Here is a 16,735-nt window from a genome sequence, read left to right on the forward strand (position 1 = left end):
TTTCTAAAACTGCTATAGTTTGGGGCAAAAAAGGGGCCTTACTGAATCTACTGCTTTCAACCAAAGATGAAAACCTACATCACTGTATTGGATACCTAAACTACATACAATCTAAGACTTTTCCGTCTTGCAATATTATTACAACATTTGACTATTTTGCACTTTACGCAAGTATTCTCCATTTCAAACTAGAATCAGGGCCGACTTTCTATTCTTATATACTAACATAGAAAGTCCCTGACAGAATACAGAGAGTCTCTATATATAAAAGTAGTATAATCGTAGTTTACATGTAGATAAACGCGAAAAATAATTGTCTTCTTTAAGGAGATATAATAGTTGTGGTTCTTGCGATCTAAACACCATGATATGAACACGAAAAATAATTGTCCTCTCTAAGGACGTAAAATAGTTGTGATTCCTGCGATCTAAACACCATGACATGGAGAACGCTCTGAACATGCTGAACGGCTTATTTTTTTCCCATTTTTGTTATCCATCAAACGATTGGTTGTATATGTGCATCTTTCAAACCGGAAGTCAATTACCTATGAATAAAAGTCAGTCCGTCGACGGAATCATATCCGGTTTCTTTTTTTGTCGTTTTTCTCTCAAAATAACTCAATCTGAATAATCATAAGAATCGATTACAAATGCTACTATGCATGTTACCTCTAAGACATATAGGAATGATGATTGATTTATTGTGGAAGGAAGAGAAGCGAAACACAAATTGAGGTCTTCTCGTTTACTTGTATAGACGTTCTCTCACTAAATAATTCAAAATTTGGTGACTATGTTGAACACATCTATCCCATTGAACTAGAGATAAGACGTATCACGGTACTTTTCTATCGCAAATTTATATTTGTTTTTTTCTCATCGGATTAGTTTGTTTCTGTGTGTGTTACATTAAAATGTTGTGTCGTTGTTCTCCTTTTATATTCAATGTGTTTCCCTCAGTTTTAGTTTGTTACCCCAATTTTGTTTTTTTCCATAGATTTACGAGTTTTGAACAACGGTATACTACTGTTGCCTTTATACATCAGATACATATCTTGACCAACATTTGAAAATTGACAATGAGGGTCGGTTAAAATGATTTTTTTTAGACAAACGAGATGATTTCGGATTCCAAACAGACATAGTCGCCATAAGCCGATACCGATATCAAAACCAAAACCGATACCGAAACCAAAAATAGTTGTAAGGTAAATGATAAATGTGCATAATGTTAATTAATTCAACCTTTCAACTCCATTGTTTTGTTTGAATTTTGCATCCACTAGATGAAGTTTTACTTTATAAGTATGAATTATTCGTAATACTTATCCCAGGCAGAGATAACTTAAGCCGTTTTTGGCACAACTCTTTTGTGAATTTCGGGTACTCAATGTTCTTCAGATTTGTACTTGTTTATTATCAGATTAGCCATTTTACTCTGAAAGTAACTAAAGAGTCTTTCTTATGAAGACGAAGCGCGCGTCTGTCGTATAAAAGCACAAGCCTAGTATCTGGTAACTATGTACTAGAATTCATAAATTCACATGTATCTATCCACTGTTCCTCTGGTATCTTTCGCCCCTCTTTCATAGATTCCGATACTTCAGCTGAAGGTCATGTTAGCATTTATCTTAATGCTTTATGAACAATTTCATTGATAGCTTTATGAATTAAAGTCAAAGTCATTTGTTCAAATTGTAGGGTAACATCTTTCTCAAATCAAAACCATTAAAAGTTTATTCTGCTAGCTTATACGTACCACTTCTTTATTCCTGTCTTATTCTGTCATTTTTTATATATTTTATCAAATTGGAATTCACATCTAAATTGTATATAACTTGCCTTAATATTTGATATTTGATACTCACTTTGTTTGTTTTTTTGGATAGATTCATGTAAATTGTTGAAGTGAAGTACACTCAATCTAATGTATTCATATTTCGAACAATATAATGGAGTAACAGGGTTACATAAATTAAACTGTATATTAACCATTTACGTAACTACTATTTTTGGTTTCGGTAGCGGTTTCGGTTTCGATATCGGCTTATGGTGAACAGGTCTAATTGTGAACCTTCCATTTCTATGTAGCAACATTCCGGCAGCGCCTGCATACGGATTATATATATCCCAATTGATACGATATTCCTGCGCATGTATTTTCTTTTATGATTTTTTTGATAGAGGGCTGTTGCTAAAAAGGAAACTATTTAACCAAGAGTTCAACAAATTGAAGGTGAAATCATCCCTTTGTTAATTATACGGACGCCATCACGAGTTCGTTGACCGTTATGGAATAACCGTTTCACGGATGATATCGGATATGTTTCTAACGTCATAACTACAATTATCCTTCTATTTTTATGAATTTTAACTACCAAATTAGACTATTCACCGAATGTGTATATTATGAACACCATGACGGGTGACACATGTGGAGCAGGATCTTCTTACCCTTCCGAAGCACTTGAGATCACCCCAAGCTTTTAGTGGGGTTTGTGTTGCTCAGTCTTTAGTTTTCAAAGTTGTTTCTGTGTACTTTTATTTGTCAATTTGTCTTTTTTTCATTTTTAGCCATGCCGTTGTCAGGTAATTTTTTAATTATGAATTTGACTGTTCCTCGGGTATCTTTTGCCACTATTAAATTACTTTAAAAATTCTAAATATAAAAGACAACATAATTAAAAGAATACATGAACGATCCTTACCATTTTCCATTCTGAAATGTCTGAATAACTATACACTGGCGTACTAACCAACTGACTTTCTATGTTCGAATCAGACAAGAGCTCGCACTTAAGAAAATCCTTTTGAAAGTTTATACCGTTGCAATTCTTCATTCGTAAGCATTCTCGAATGCACATTTTAGGACCAATATTCTCAAGAGATAATATAATGCAAGAGTTCCTTTTCTTGTTATTTTGAAAAATTCCACCGTTTACAGTATCTTGGAAGCAAATTTTAATTTCAAGACACATAATATAAATAAAAATATGAACGAAAATGGTTTCCATTTTAAATAAAAACGAAACGCAGTTATGTTTCTAACTCGTTTTAGTTTGTCTTTGTCGGTGAAATGAAGTTTTAATTGAAATCAATTAAATTGAATAATATTATATCAAAAACGATATTGTCAATTCTTTGTTTGAATTATTAATACTGTATCCTTTATACTGGCAACTATCAATAATAATATGATCACATAAAAATGATAGAAGCATTAATAGATATTTTGTTATTCCGAATTAGACAACCAGACACCAATTTAGCAACTATTTGTTCTCACGTGCCTGTGGTATGTTCCAATCCATATTGACAATCATCGAGTAAAGATGTTTTTTCTATAATTTGAGACCCTTCCCGGTACTTAAATTTGATTATTGTGTTGAGGTGTAATACCACCAAATCATGGTACGCCACATCCGGTTGCATACGAAAGTAGGCCTAAAAAAATATTCCCTTGAATTTGACAGTTGTAGAAAATTAACCCTGCATTTCAATGCACTTAAATTTTTCTAAGTCGTAAATATGTATGTTGGATGTCTGAATGCATCATTCTTTTTTTATTTGATGGTCTTATAAAATATTTTGGAACGTTAAGGTTACATAGTTACCAGAGCAAGTAACCAGTAAATAACAGTGTAAAAATTGGGTTGTTTACTTCCGGTGATGATTATTTTCTTATATGCAATTAAATGTAGTGTGAAATTTTCACTGTATCACTGGAAAGGATTAAACTTTACACATGCAAAGTATTTCTTTGGTTGAAATAAAGGTAAATACTGTACAATTTTTTTTAAAGTGCCAATTTAACAAAGACTCATAGGGAAAAATCAATGGTGGTATTACACCTTGATAGATTAAAAATAACTAAATATGAATTGTATTTATTTATTGTCATACTTGGTCCTGCATCATATTGATACTTAAAGTTTGGTCTTGGCGCAAAGACGTTTTATCTTGGACTAATAATGACTTCGTCACATTTAATACGTTGGAGATATACTGATTGATATGTAAGTTGTTGATGCCATTGTTTCTTAGTTATTTTTTTTATATGAAATAAATTCTCATTATTCGAAACTACATGATCAATATTTTCATATGAAAGCAATCTTCGAAACTGAAATTGTCTACTGTTGTTTGATTAATGTTACATAATATTCTTTTTTTTTGCATATCCTATGGGTTCCGCCACGCGGTAAGATCTCAGTGATGTTTACATTTCATATATGCCTTTGATTTGCTTTTCAAGGGATCAAAATATTAAAACCATTGATCAACACGTCTGTTAGTTTGGAAGTGAAAATCATGACAACATTGTGTAAACTTCGATAGTGATTACCTTCTTTCAGTAGCTTTTCGTATAAGAAATATTTATTTGGGCTAGCATAGTTTTTTATACACTCAATAACACGATATTTTGGAGTGTCAAGAACTCGTTGGAAGTACTTGATAAATTGCATGCTCATATTGGTGATTTTGAATCTGTTCAAAGTTTTGATTTTTCTACCCAGTATACCACATTGCCTCACATTCTCATTAAGAAAAAATTCACACACCTAATTAAATGGGTATTCAAAAAATCAGAATGTGAATATATATGTTCAAACTCTTTTAGGTCATTTTTTAGTAGTAATAAACAAAAAAACTATGTTAATTTGACATGCTTTGATACTATATATGCCCTTGAATTTTTACTAGATAACATTTTTGTTCGCTCTGGGGATTCCGTATATCGTCAGATTATCGGAATTCCAATGGGGACTAACTGTGCACCACTTATTGCGGACCTCTTTTTGTATTGTTATGAGTTACAATTTATGACAAAAGTAAGCAAAGACCCATCAAAACAACATCTGATAAACAAATTTAATAATACTTTTAGATATTTGGATGATATTTTGGCTCTCAATAATGACGACTTCAGTATGTATATTAATGAAATATCCTGCTGAACTTACTTTAAATAAAGCTAATACTAATAATGACCACTGCCCTTTCCTCGATCTTGATATCTATATCACTAACGTAAAGCTGAATACTAAAAATACTTGTCACCATCTTACGGTGTTTATATATCTCAACTTGTACGATTCGCTCGTGTCTGTAACAATGTTTTAGATTTTAACGAGAGAAATTTATGTATTACTGAAAAATTATTACACCAGGGTTTTCGATATCACAAACTAGTCAAAACTTTTATTAAATTTTATCATCGGTATAAAGACATCATTCGTAAATATAGCTCAACATGCAGACTTTTTATACGTTCAGGTATTTCACATCCAATTTTTTATGGAAATGTTCTTTATAAAGCACAAAGGTGTCAGTATTCACCTCAGAAACTTACAAAACCTTTAAATAGACTGATTAAGAAGGGATATAATTACGATACTGTTGTAAAGTCATTAAATATTGCATATTTTGGCGTTAATATTGAGTCACTGATAAGGTCTTTGCGTCGGAAATAAAGACATTTATTCTAAAAACAGTTGTTGGCATGACACGGGTTATGTTCTTCTCATATATGTTATGATGGTATGATACTAAACCCATAACGGGAAGGATTGTGCCTGATGTTCATATGATGAAATCATAATCTTTCAGTCAGTTTAATTGAAGTCTGGGGCTGGCATGTCAGTTAACTGCTAGTAGTCTGTTGTTATTTATGTATTATTGTCATTTTGTTTATTTTCTTTGGTTACATCTTCTGACATCAGACTCGGACTTCTCTTGAACTTAATTTTAATGTGCGTATTGTTATGCGTTTATTTTTCTACATTGGTTAGAGGTATAGGGGGAGGGTTGAGATCTCACAAACATGTTTAACCCCGCCGCATTTTTGCGCCTGTCGTAAGTCAGGAGCCTCTGGCTTTTGTTAGTCTTGTATTATTTTTACATTAGTTTCTTGTGTACAATTTGGAAATAAGTATGGCGTTCATTATCACTGAACTAGTATATATTTGTTTAGGGGCCAGCTGAAGGACGCCTCCGGGTGCGGGAATTTCTCGCTACATTGAAGACCTGTTGGTGACCTTCTGCTGTTGTTTTTTATTTGGTCGGGTTGTTGTCTCTTTGACACATTCCCCATTTCCATTCTCAATTTTACAGTAGCTATAATCTTTATCTCATGTCCTTCGTTTCGATTTGTAGGCAGCACGAAACTTGACGAATAAACTAATATAATCCCGCCACATACTGTGTGTAGCTGCTCTGTGTAAGAAGCCTGTATTTCAATAGTTTTCATTCATCATGTTTGTTTTTTCGTTTATTGTTTTGTACATTTATCCGGTCGTTAATTTTTTAGTACATTTATCATTTTGGGGCTTTTTAAGTAATAGTTGACTTTGCAGTTTAGCTTTTGTTCATTGTGCAGACAGAACGGTGACAAATAATTACATGTATTCACCTCTATATCATTTAGTCTCTGGTGAAAAAAAAAAGTAAAATTACAAAAATACTTAACTCCGAGGAAAATTTAAAACGGAAATTATCTTATCAAATGACAAAATCAGAAGCTCAAAAGCATATAAGGGATTTATATTTTTTAATGTACGCTGTATCTTACTTAGTCAAATCATTGTTCTATTGTGTGGTAGGGCAATATGTAATGTGAAACACCACAGCAAACGATTGGACAACAACTGCCAAATTCCTGACTTGGTACAGTCATTTTCAAATAACGAAAATCGTGGATTGAACCTGGTTTTATAACGACATCATCAAGAAATTTAAAGGCAGTGGCGATCCATATCTTTCTGACTCAGGTTGTGAACTAAAGTATGTGTATAACATGTATGTCAACACAAATTCGTTACATTGAGCAATAGGAAAAGCACGGATGAAGCGATGAAAAAGGAAGTTAACATAAAACTACCCCCTTAAATAAAATTTATGCAAACATGTTTCATGTAACCAAACTTATTGGTTGCACGTGATATGTTTTACTGTAAAGAAAATGTAAGTTCTGATTGACTAGTTTATCTACGATCTCTATCGAATTTATGTATGAAGAGCGCAGAGGAGTGCAGAAATCATTACAGATTCCATGGTCAGGGTTGAAACTGGTTTTTTTTATAAAGTTTGTGATTAGACTTTTTATCATGCATATTCATTTTCACTGCAATAAAAATAACAAGATTACATTGTCAGTTCGATTGAAATCATGAATCATTGAGATAACATCTGTGATAGGGGTTTTATCATAAATTATATGATAAAGAGGGAAGATGTGTTTTTGAGTCTGAATGGATATGTATAATACCTTGAGTAGTATTGACTGTTTGCCATCTAGAAAAATTCTACATTACCATTATGATCGTGCAACTTGCCAATTTACTAGCAATTTATACGAAATGTTGGCGTGAGAGTGCTTAGAATGAAATTTGTTATGTAATTATTATAACTATATTTTAAATAATTGATCAGCAGCGATTTTAGAACATTGTGGGTGATATTGATGTAAACCTTTACTTTAAATGCTACGACAGTTCTCTTAGAAATACTGACTTGAAAACGCTTACAATATTAAAAGCAAAATAGCAAGATCGTCCATAATCAAAAGGCAAAAGCAAAATTTCAAAAGCAAACAAGTGGATAACAACTGTTTTATTCCTGACAATATTTTCTTATGTAACTTGCTTTATACTTAATATGTCTTTTGAAGATAGATTGGATTTCGAACAGATCCATAATAATACTGATATGAATTTCATAAAAAATATTGCACAAATTGTACACACAATTGACCGGGCGCTAAGAAGTTATATACCCACAAACGTTTGTCGCACGGCGTACAATGAATTGGACTATCATGTTCGGATATCAGGCTATGAAATGCATTGATGATAGTTGACGACCGGTTGAGGTGAAAATTGTTTACACTATTTTTGTGTGTTTTTGACCTGACAGTTTATCAATAACGTCTCAATAGTTAGATAAATGTCTTTTGACCTGTTTAACTGACTTACTGATAACAGTAAACGATCCCCGTCCCTTCTAGACCAAAGATGGTAACCTTTTTGTTAATAAAAATGAAAGAAAAACGTCAACTACTGTTCTGAATCAACTTTTTGATTTAAAGTAATCAAAATTTATTTTATTGTGATATGCTCACCAAATTTTGTCTTTATTTCGTTTCTATAAGAAATTGTCAAATAAGTGGGAGGTTCTAGCGCTGTAAAACCGGATTATAATTATAACCATAATAAGCATGTCTGCATAGTTTTCGCAAGGATGAATCGAGATTTTTAACATCCCAAAGTCCTTTGATTATGTACACGTTTTACAATATTTTTGTTTGAAATGCATGTATTGCTTTTTTACTATAAGCTATTTACACCTTACTTATTTGGCATTTTCTTAAATAGATGTCTAATTGAAAACATTCCGTGACAACAAATCATAAAAACTATCGTAACGTTAGGATTAGATTTTGTAGAATAATACTAAAGAATGAAAAACAAATATTCACATTTCGTTTGTTTATCAATTGATATATCTTAGAATTTTATTTTAAAGCAAATCTCACCTTGAAATAATGAACTTAAATTGTCCGCTTACTTAACTCTTTTCTTTATGAATCAATTGATTAGATTTTTCAACTTTTCTATAACCCCAATATAGTAATATATGAACATGTGCATCAGAAATATTCTGTTAATTTTCTAAATTTGACCATAAATCAGAAGGAGCCTTTTTTTTAGAATCAACGTTTTTGGTTTACCTATAAAATAATTTAAATATTGAAGAGATATGACTGATTTGTTTATTTGTCTCTTATATGTACATTTCAAGAACTGGCAAATTCAAAGAAATTAGAATTTGAAATTATTAAAGTACATTATTTTGTTTGTGTTTATATTTGAAGTACTTAAGAAACGATGGAGGTGCAGGAAATGACATAATGAACAGATTAAACAAATCCAGAAATATTTTCAGATCATTAAACAATGTATGGAAATCATCACAGTACAGTAAGAAAAACAAACTTAAACTGTACAGGAGTTGTGTTTTATCTTCTCTGCTTTACGGATCTGAATGCTGGAGGATGACAGATTTATATAAACAAACTGTCAATTTTCAATACCAAAAGCTTAAGAAGAATCCTACGTATTTTCTGAACAAACAAAATATCCAATGATAATCTTCTAAACCAGTGTCAGCAAGATAGCATGGGTACAATATTAGTGAGTAGGCGTTGGAAATGGATTGGGCATGTCATCAAAGGAGATAGAAAGTTCATCACTAGAACAGCTCTACATTGAACTCCATAAGGAAGACGTAAGCGAGGTAGACCAAAAAAATGAAGACGTACAGAAGAAGGAGAACTGAAGACCATGAATAATGCATGGGGAACAGTAGAAAAGATGGCCAAAGACAGATAGAAATGGAGAACCTGTGTTGCTGCCCTACATACCGATGCCATACCGGGCGGTAAGTAAGTAAGTAAGATAATACGACAACCCATTTTCTTATTTTATTGGAAATGTCCACCGTTAAAAGTCTCTAGGAAGCAATTCCTAAATTTGAGAAACAGAATATTAACAACAATGATTCTCATTTTTTGCAGTTCTGTTTCGTTTAAATAACAATTGTTCAGTTGTCGGAGTAAATTCGAATTAAATTCGATGACATTGAATTTATCAAAAATGATAATGTCATTTATTTGTACATGTTTTATACATAATTGATACTTAATATTGCCAAATGGAGAATATTATTATTCTGTCAACAAAAATATCTTGTGAAAATTGATATCTTTACATTTACGTTTACATGCCAATAAGATCGCTATCAATTAGATAATAAATTAATTACTATTGGCTGTCGAAAGCCTGTGATGTTTTTCACTCACTCTGAAAAAATCGATATTTTACTTTAGATAAAGTACTTGCTTCCACCTATTTACAACTTTATAATTAATTTAATGTTGTCTATATTTAGATCGATATTGAAAAGACGTAAATTTCAAAATTTTCAATTAGTTCATTAAAGTTAATGTGATAACATGCTATCGTGAGAACAAATGGCTAAGATGTGGTGGCATATCTACTTATACGAGTAATTTATTCTTATCACAGAGTTTCAAATGGGTTAGTGAGTCAAATAAGAGTGATGGTTTTATACCCCTACTGATGAACTGTGTGTCCTGTGAGCTTATCAATTGTACCTGCTGTATACGTGTATATGTAACAATTGTTGATCTTTACAAACGTATATCTGTTTAACATATGTTGTAGATCTTTGACATTATTTTAAGTTAAACACTCATGAAAAATGATATAACCTTACATAATTCACTGCGGAACGAAATTTTATATGTCTGTTGAATGTAGTGGGTATATATTCCTTTTATATGCCATATAACCTCGTCTTAATTTACACCTCCATCAAATTAGAGTGTCGTATATTTTTTAAGTAAGTATAATTTTGAATGTTGGTTGTTACCAGCACTATATGTGTGTACCTAACCTTAACAAGTAGCATTGACCTTATTGTCAAATACCTGTTTGTTGTTTATTTAGCAAAAATAATGATTGCATATATAGCAATTTATAAATTTACAATTCCCTTAAACCACGGTAGATATACATGTAATGTCCGGCTAGGATCATGGTCAGTCGAGTGATTTGATGAGGGATTTTCTAATTTTTCCCCAGTGAATATGAACAAAATTGTCAGACAACCAAAATGACCCGTATAAGTAGATATGCCACCACAACTTTGCCTGTTTTTCTAAAGATAGCATATTACTAGTGTGTTATCACATTAATTCAATTGTAATTGAAATACATTTCGACATTTAATGCTTCTGCAGTGATAATCGAGGCCAACATATTTCTTTTTTTAAATTCTTTTTAAAAAGATGAAGAGCTATCAATCAAAAAGGGCAAAAGGTTTAGCCAAGCCGGACAAAGAATCAGAGCTTTGCATTTTACATTCATTGCATCAGGGTTAATCACATGATATTATATGCCTTTATTTGGGAACTTATCAGAATAAAGAGGTAAAATGGTTTGAATAAGTAGCTTCATAGATAAATAGTGTGAATTCTTTTTTACTCGTTGATACGATGATACGATTATGTTTGGATAAGGAAACGTTTGTATTATTGCGAAAGTGTAATTTTAAAATTCTGCATAAAAACATGTTGGAAATTGTACACTTCTTAGTAACACAGATAGTAACACTTCTGTCTCATATGATCTTTAATGTATTGTCGAACCTGACTTTTACACATACATAACTACCTTTATTATGTTGATCTTCACCAATGTATGCCTTCTAAAACCAACAAAAACTCCTCCGAAAGCTGGTTTATTGTTATAAGATGCTGTGCAAAACTTTGCATTCGTTTCTATTTTAAATGGAAATAAACCGCCTTGAAACCGTAGTTTCCTGATTAACAAACTAGATTTCAATAAGTATTATGTCATTAAAAGTATTCGGTTTTTTTTTATAAATCGATTGGAAGGTTTGCATCTGAAAATATTTTAATATAAATAGACATTGTTTTGATATTGCAAACTTGAAAGCTAAAATAATTTATAAAAGCATTTTGAGAATTATTTAAAGAGCTATATAATTTTATGACAAAGATAAATCATAGTTATGTTAATTATTCTGGTGTATCCGGCTGATATATCCTCTTTTCCTATCTTCAATCAGATTTATTTGAGGCTATTTGTTTCCACAATTCACAAATATTATGTTCATAGTTACACGCAAATTGAGAACTGTACCATGATTGGAAGATATTAGAAAATTCTTCAAATTTGAAGGCTTAAAAGAGGGACGGAAGATACCAAAGGGACAATCAAACTCATAAATCTAAAACAAACTGACAACGCCATGGCTAAAAATTAAAAAGACAGCAGAAAAACAATAGTACACATGACACAACATAGAAAACTAAAGAATAAACAACACGAACCCCACCAAAAACAAGGGGTGATCTCAGGTGCTCCGGAAGGGTAAGTAGATCCTGATTAAGTGGTACCCAGCACTTTGGCTTAAAAAATTGACTCGTGTAGTTTTCTTGAAGTTTTGACAAAGTATTTACTTTGACCTGTTTACATTTTACTTAAATGATTTGGTTGTCGGTTTAACAAATACTAATTTTGATCGTTGAAAAGCTTTTGTTTCTCCTGACTAATAGCATGTGGTTGATTTCTGAGCTGATTTGTTTAGTTATTTCCCTTAGGTGTTATACACCCCTTTAAGTGTTTTGAAATATGATCATGATGATATGACAAATAGTTATACTTACATGGGTAAATATAAGGAGTACCTCTACTTTAGCGGACCCTATAAAAAGTACGGGAAACTATAGTATATACTAGTATATAGGAATTGGTCCTGCCAAAAAGTTAAAAACGAAAATAGGCCAAAAACAAAAAAAAGAAGGTCAAAATCGAACTCCCCAGGTCAAGTTTTGTTTAAAAAAAACTGTTGTTTTAAACAGTTTTTTCAATGAAAATTGCAAAATCTAGTAGAAATACGTCTTGGTAAGTGTACAAAATGTCTACGCTTTCGTAACTCAGGTAGGGATAGCACGTGATAAAAATTCCATTATCTGTGACCGTCAACCGTAACGTAAAATCAGCTGTGTTTGAAAAACTGTTATAATGTAAATACGGAAATGCCGATCAAGTTAAAAGATTTGATTATTATTTGTGAAAGTGTTGAGAAAATTATTCAGTGGTGTTTTTCACTAGGATTAGTTCTAGATTTATCTGGAGAGGTATTTAAAAAGTGTAGCACGGGACATTTCAGTTTAAGAAAAGGCATTTCTTTTTCTAACGACATTTTTTATTAGAAGTGTAGCAACAAAAAATGCAATAAAAAGGTCTCCATCAGAAACGGATCCTGGTTTCAAGGACATAATTTAAGTTTGGAAAAAATATTATTCATCACTTATTTCTGGATTTACAAAATAGACCAAGAATTTGTTAAACATCAACTTTCTTTTTGTAATCAAACAATTGTAGATTGGTACAATTATTGCCGTAAAGTTTGCATAGAAATTTTGGAAATAGACAGTGAAAAAATAGGTGGAGAAAACGTTATCGAAGAAATAGACAAAAGTAAATTTGGAAAAAGAAAATACCATAAGGGGCGTCGAGTTGAAGGACCGTGGGTCTTTGGAGGTATAGAAAGAGACAGCAAAAAATGTTTTTTTGCATCAGTAGAAAATTGGAAAAAAGAAACACTGTTAAAATTAATAAAAGACAACATAAAACCAGGAACCACAATCATCAGCGACTGTTGGAAGGCATATGATTGTCTAGGATCTGAGGGATTTGAACACTTAAAAGTCAACCATTCTGTAAATTTTGTAGACCCTGAAACAGGAGCGCATACAAATACGATTGAAAGTACTTGGCGAGCAATTAAAAAATCACTTCCAAAATACGACACAGTAAAATCCCTTTATGACACTTATTTCAGTCAATATTGTGTACGCAAAAAATATGTTATTGGCTCTGACGACCCTCTCCTAGCATTTATTAACCTTATTAAAAAAGTTTATAATCCGGAAAAACAAAAACAAGCCCTAATTACGACAGAAACTATCACCGTCAGTGTACCACAATCTGCAGCTAAAAAACCAAGAGTACTAAACTGAATTCTAGTCTGGATGATTTTCAAGCTTAAATGGGTAAGTGCATTATATTTATTTTTAATTGTTCAGTTTTAATAGTTAAAAATCACTTTTTAAAAATCATTTACATCGACGTCTTTCGAAGCGGTAAAAAAATGGCCGCTGCTTAGATTTCAGCATAGCAACGTAACTCGGGGTTATCGGTCATGCGCATAAATTGTGCATCTTCCAACTTCCGTGGTCCGCTAAAACAGATTCTTCCCAAATATAACCGTCAAGAATGAAATTTTTTAAACTTAATAGAGAAAGAAAAAAGTCTCATGAGAGTGACATACAGTTAATTGACGATCCTTTTTCCTAAAGTAATCAATTAACAAATACAGCCGTATTCAATCCAACGCGATATACAATTAGACTGATCACTGTGTGTGTAATGACACGTGCAACATGTGGAGCAGAATCTTGTGTACCTAATACCTGGCTTTTATTTTCTTTCGTGTTGCTCTGTCTTTGTGTTCTATGTTGTGTTTTGTAAACTGATGTTTGTCTTCTGGTCGTTTTTAGATTTTACCATTGTCAATTTGTTTGTCGACTTATTTGTTTGCTTGGCCTTTTTTAATAGTTTGCCCCTCTTAAGGGGGTGCCCTTCACTTTACCCCAAAAAAAGCCTTTTTTTTTTTTTCTTGTTTTTCTCTCATTGATAAAGTAGGCCAATTTTCCTATTATTTCTCTCTGTCGTACGATTCTATACAGACACTCACTCCCTGTTTGGAAAAAAAATTACCATGGATTTCCTTCATTTTCTTATCCCTGGCATATATTACCTTAGCCGTATTTGGCACAACTTATTGGAATTTGGGTCCTCAATGCCCTTCAATTTTTTGGGCTTTCAAATAATGTTAATCTGAGCGTCATTGATGAGTCTTATGTAGACAAAATGCGCGTCTGAGGTATCAAATTACAAGCCTGATACCTTTGATCTCTATCAACTCGATATAGGAATCAATTTACACTTTTGTGTAGGTTTAGGTAAATTGAAACGTTTAAGTAATGCTTCTCTTGCTTAGAGTTGTATATATGATAAATTATATATAAAATTAGAGATGAATATGATAAAAAAAAAACGGCCAAGTAACAATGTTTACTGAAAAAAAGCTTTATAACTAATAACGTGGTTCGTTGAAGAATTATAACATTAGAAAAAAACATTATACCTGCGACTATAATCATTTTTTATTTAAAAGCTCACGCATCTAAGCACATCAGCAAGGAATTAAAAGACGAAAATTAGTCGTCCCTACGGTATTCTTTTTATCATAATAAAAACTTAATCCGAGATCTATGAACCGAAATACAGTCAGGTATATTACCGTTGTTTTACTGTGGATCACTTGGTTGATAACGTTTCATTTTTTTCTTTTTTTCAACTTCCTTTTATCGAATTTACCAAAGAGTTCGGTTTTGTTTACATAATAGTCTACTTTGTTTATACATTGCACTGCGCTTGATTATTTTATAGCCAGGACTTTACATTTTGATAGTGTAAAAAGAACTATTTTTGGAAACTAAATGTGAAATGTGTAATATATCAACATTTAAATATTATCTTTTAATATGTTGGTTTCGTGTTGTAATACACCATTGCGATGCAGTCTCTTTTTTTGGTGGCACTTTCCAGGAAAACAAACGCATGGATTCTATTCCTATTCTTTCACTGGACAATATGGGTATACGGATGTGTCTTAGAGAAGGGATGAGAGTCAAATCATGTAATGGTGTTAACTATAGAAAAGATGGGCTTCAATGTACCCTTCTGTCTGTATCAGTAGGTGACAATCTTATTGAGAGTCCAGGGCACGTTTATTCAGATCTTGACAGTTGGACAATGGTAAGTAATAAAGGTTGCTCATGTTTGTACTTATATCTCTACAACTGTTGAATGTCAATCATTTTTAATTGACTTTTCCAGTGAAAAACATAACTCAAGTCTTTTATTAATGGTGTAATATTTAGACACAATTACTTTTTTTATTAGAGCGATTTGCTGCAACTGATCTTTGATTTTGTTTTGTTCAAATTATCAAAAATTTATTTAAAAGCGGTAAAGAGTTTGACATAGTGAGAACAAAAATTGTGAACATTTTGTTGTGTTTTTCTATGTTTTGATGTCATACTCTTGTTTCAAGTGAGGGTAAGGGTTCGTATTAAAACGTTTGAGTCTGCATTAGTTTCACATTAGTCCATTGTGGGGTCTACTTAGCTTGCTGCTCGGTGTGGGCCAAGGCTTCCGTGTTGAAGACCTTACTGTGACCTATAATGGTTTACTTTTACATAATGTGACTTTCTTTGGCACTCATATCACATCTTCCTATAAATATATGCAATGTAATGCATTCTATTACAATTACCAGTACATGCTTTTATCAAAGAAATGCATTAAATTACAATTAATTTTGCAAAGTAATGCATTTAAATACACATTAAGTTTTGTGAATTAGACATTTTGAAAACCTACATGAAAGCATAACAGATTCTAGCATATTTATCAACTTAATTGAGTTTTCAAATGATATTTCTGATTATCCAACTGTTTCACAAAACCTACCAAAGTCAATAGCCTTATTATGTTGTGTTTCATTGTTATAAGATAAACAGTTACCAAAGGTACCTGGATTTTATTTTAGCACGCAAGACGAGCGTTTCGTCTTCATAGGTGTCATCAGTAACACTCGTATCAAAACATTCATAAGGCCAAACAGTTACAAAGTTGAAGAGCCTTGAGGATCAAAAATTCCAAAATGTTGTGCAAAATACGGCTAAGGTAATCTATGCTTAGAATAAGAACATCCTTAGTTTTTCAAAAATTTCAAAGTTTTGTAAACAGGAAATTTATAATAAAAAAAATGACCACCTTATTGAAATTCATGTCAACACCGAAATGTTTACTACTGAGCTGGTGAAACCCTAGCTCGGGGACGAAACATTTCTCATTTTCACTAAAGAAATAACAAAAATGAAGTGTGGTACTTATTCCAACTTGATGTTACCTTTACTTTTTTAAATGTACAAAAAAAGACTATTAATTTCATTTTCATCATTTCAATCAAAACACTTTACTCAGAT

Source organism: Mytilus trossulus, unplaced genomic scaffold (assembly GCF_036588685.1).
Source record: "Mytilus trossulus isolate FHL-02 unplaced genomic scaffold, PNRI_Mtr1.1.1.hap1 h1tg000103l__unscaffolded, whole genome shotgun sequence".
In the NCBI taxonomy this organism is placed as follows: Eukaryota; Metazoa; Mollusca; class Bivalvia; order Mytilida; family Mytilidae; genus Mytilus; species Mytilus trossulus.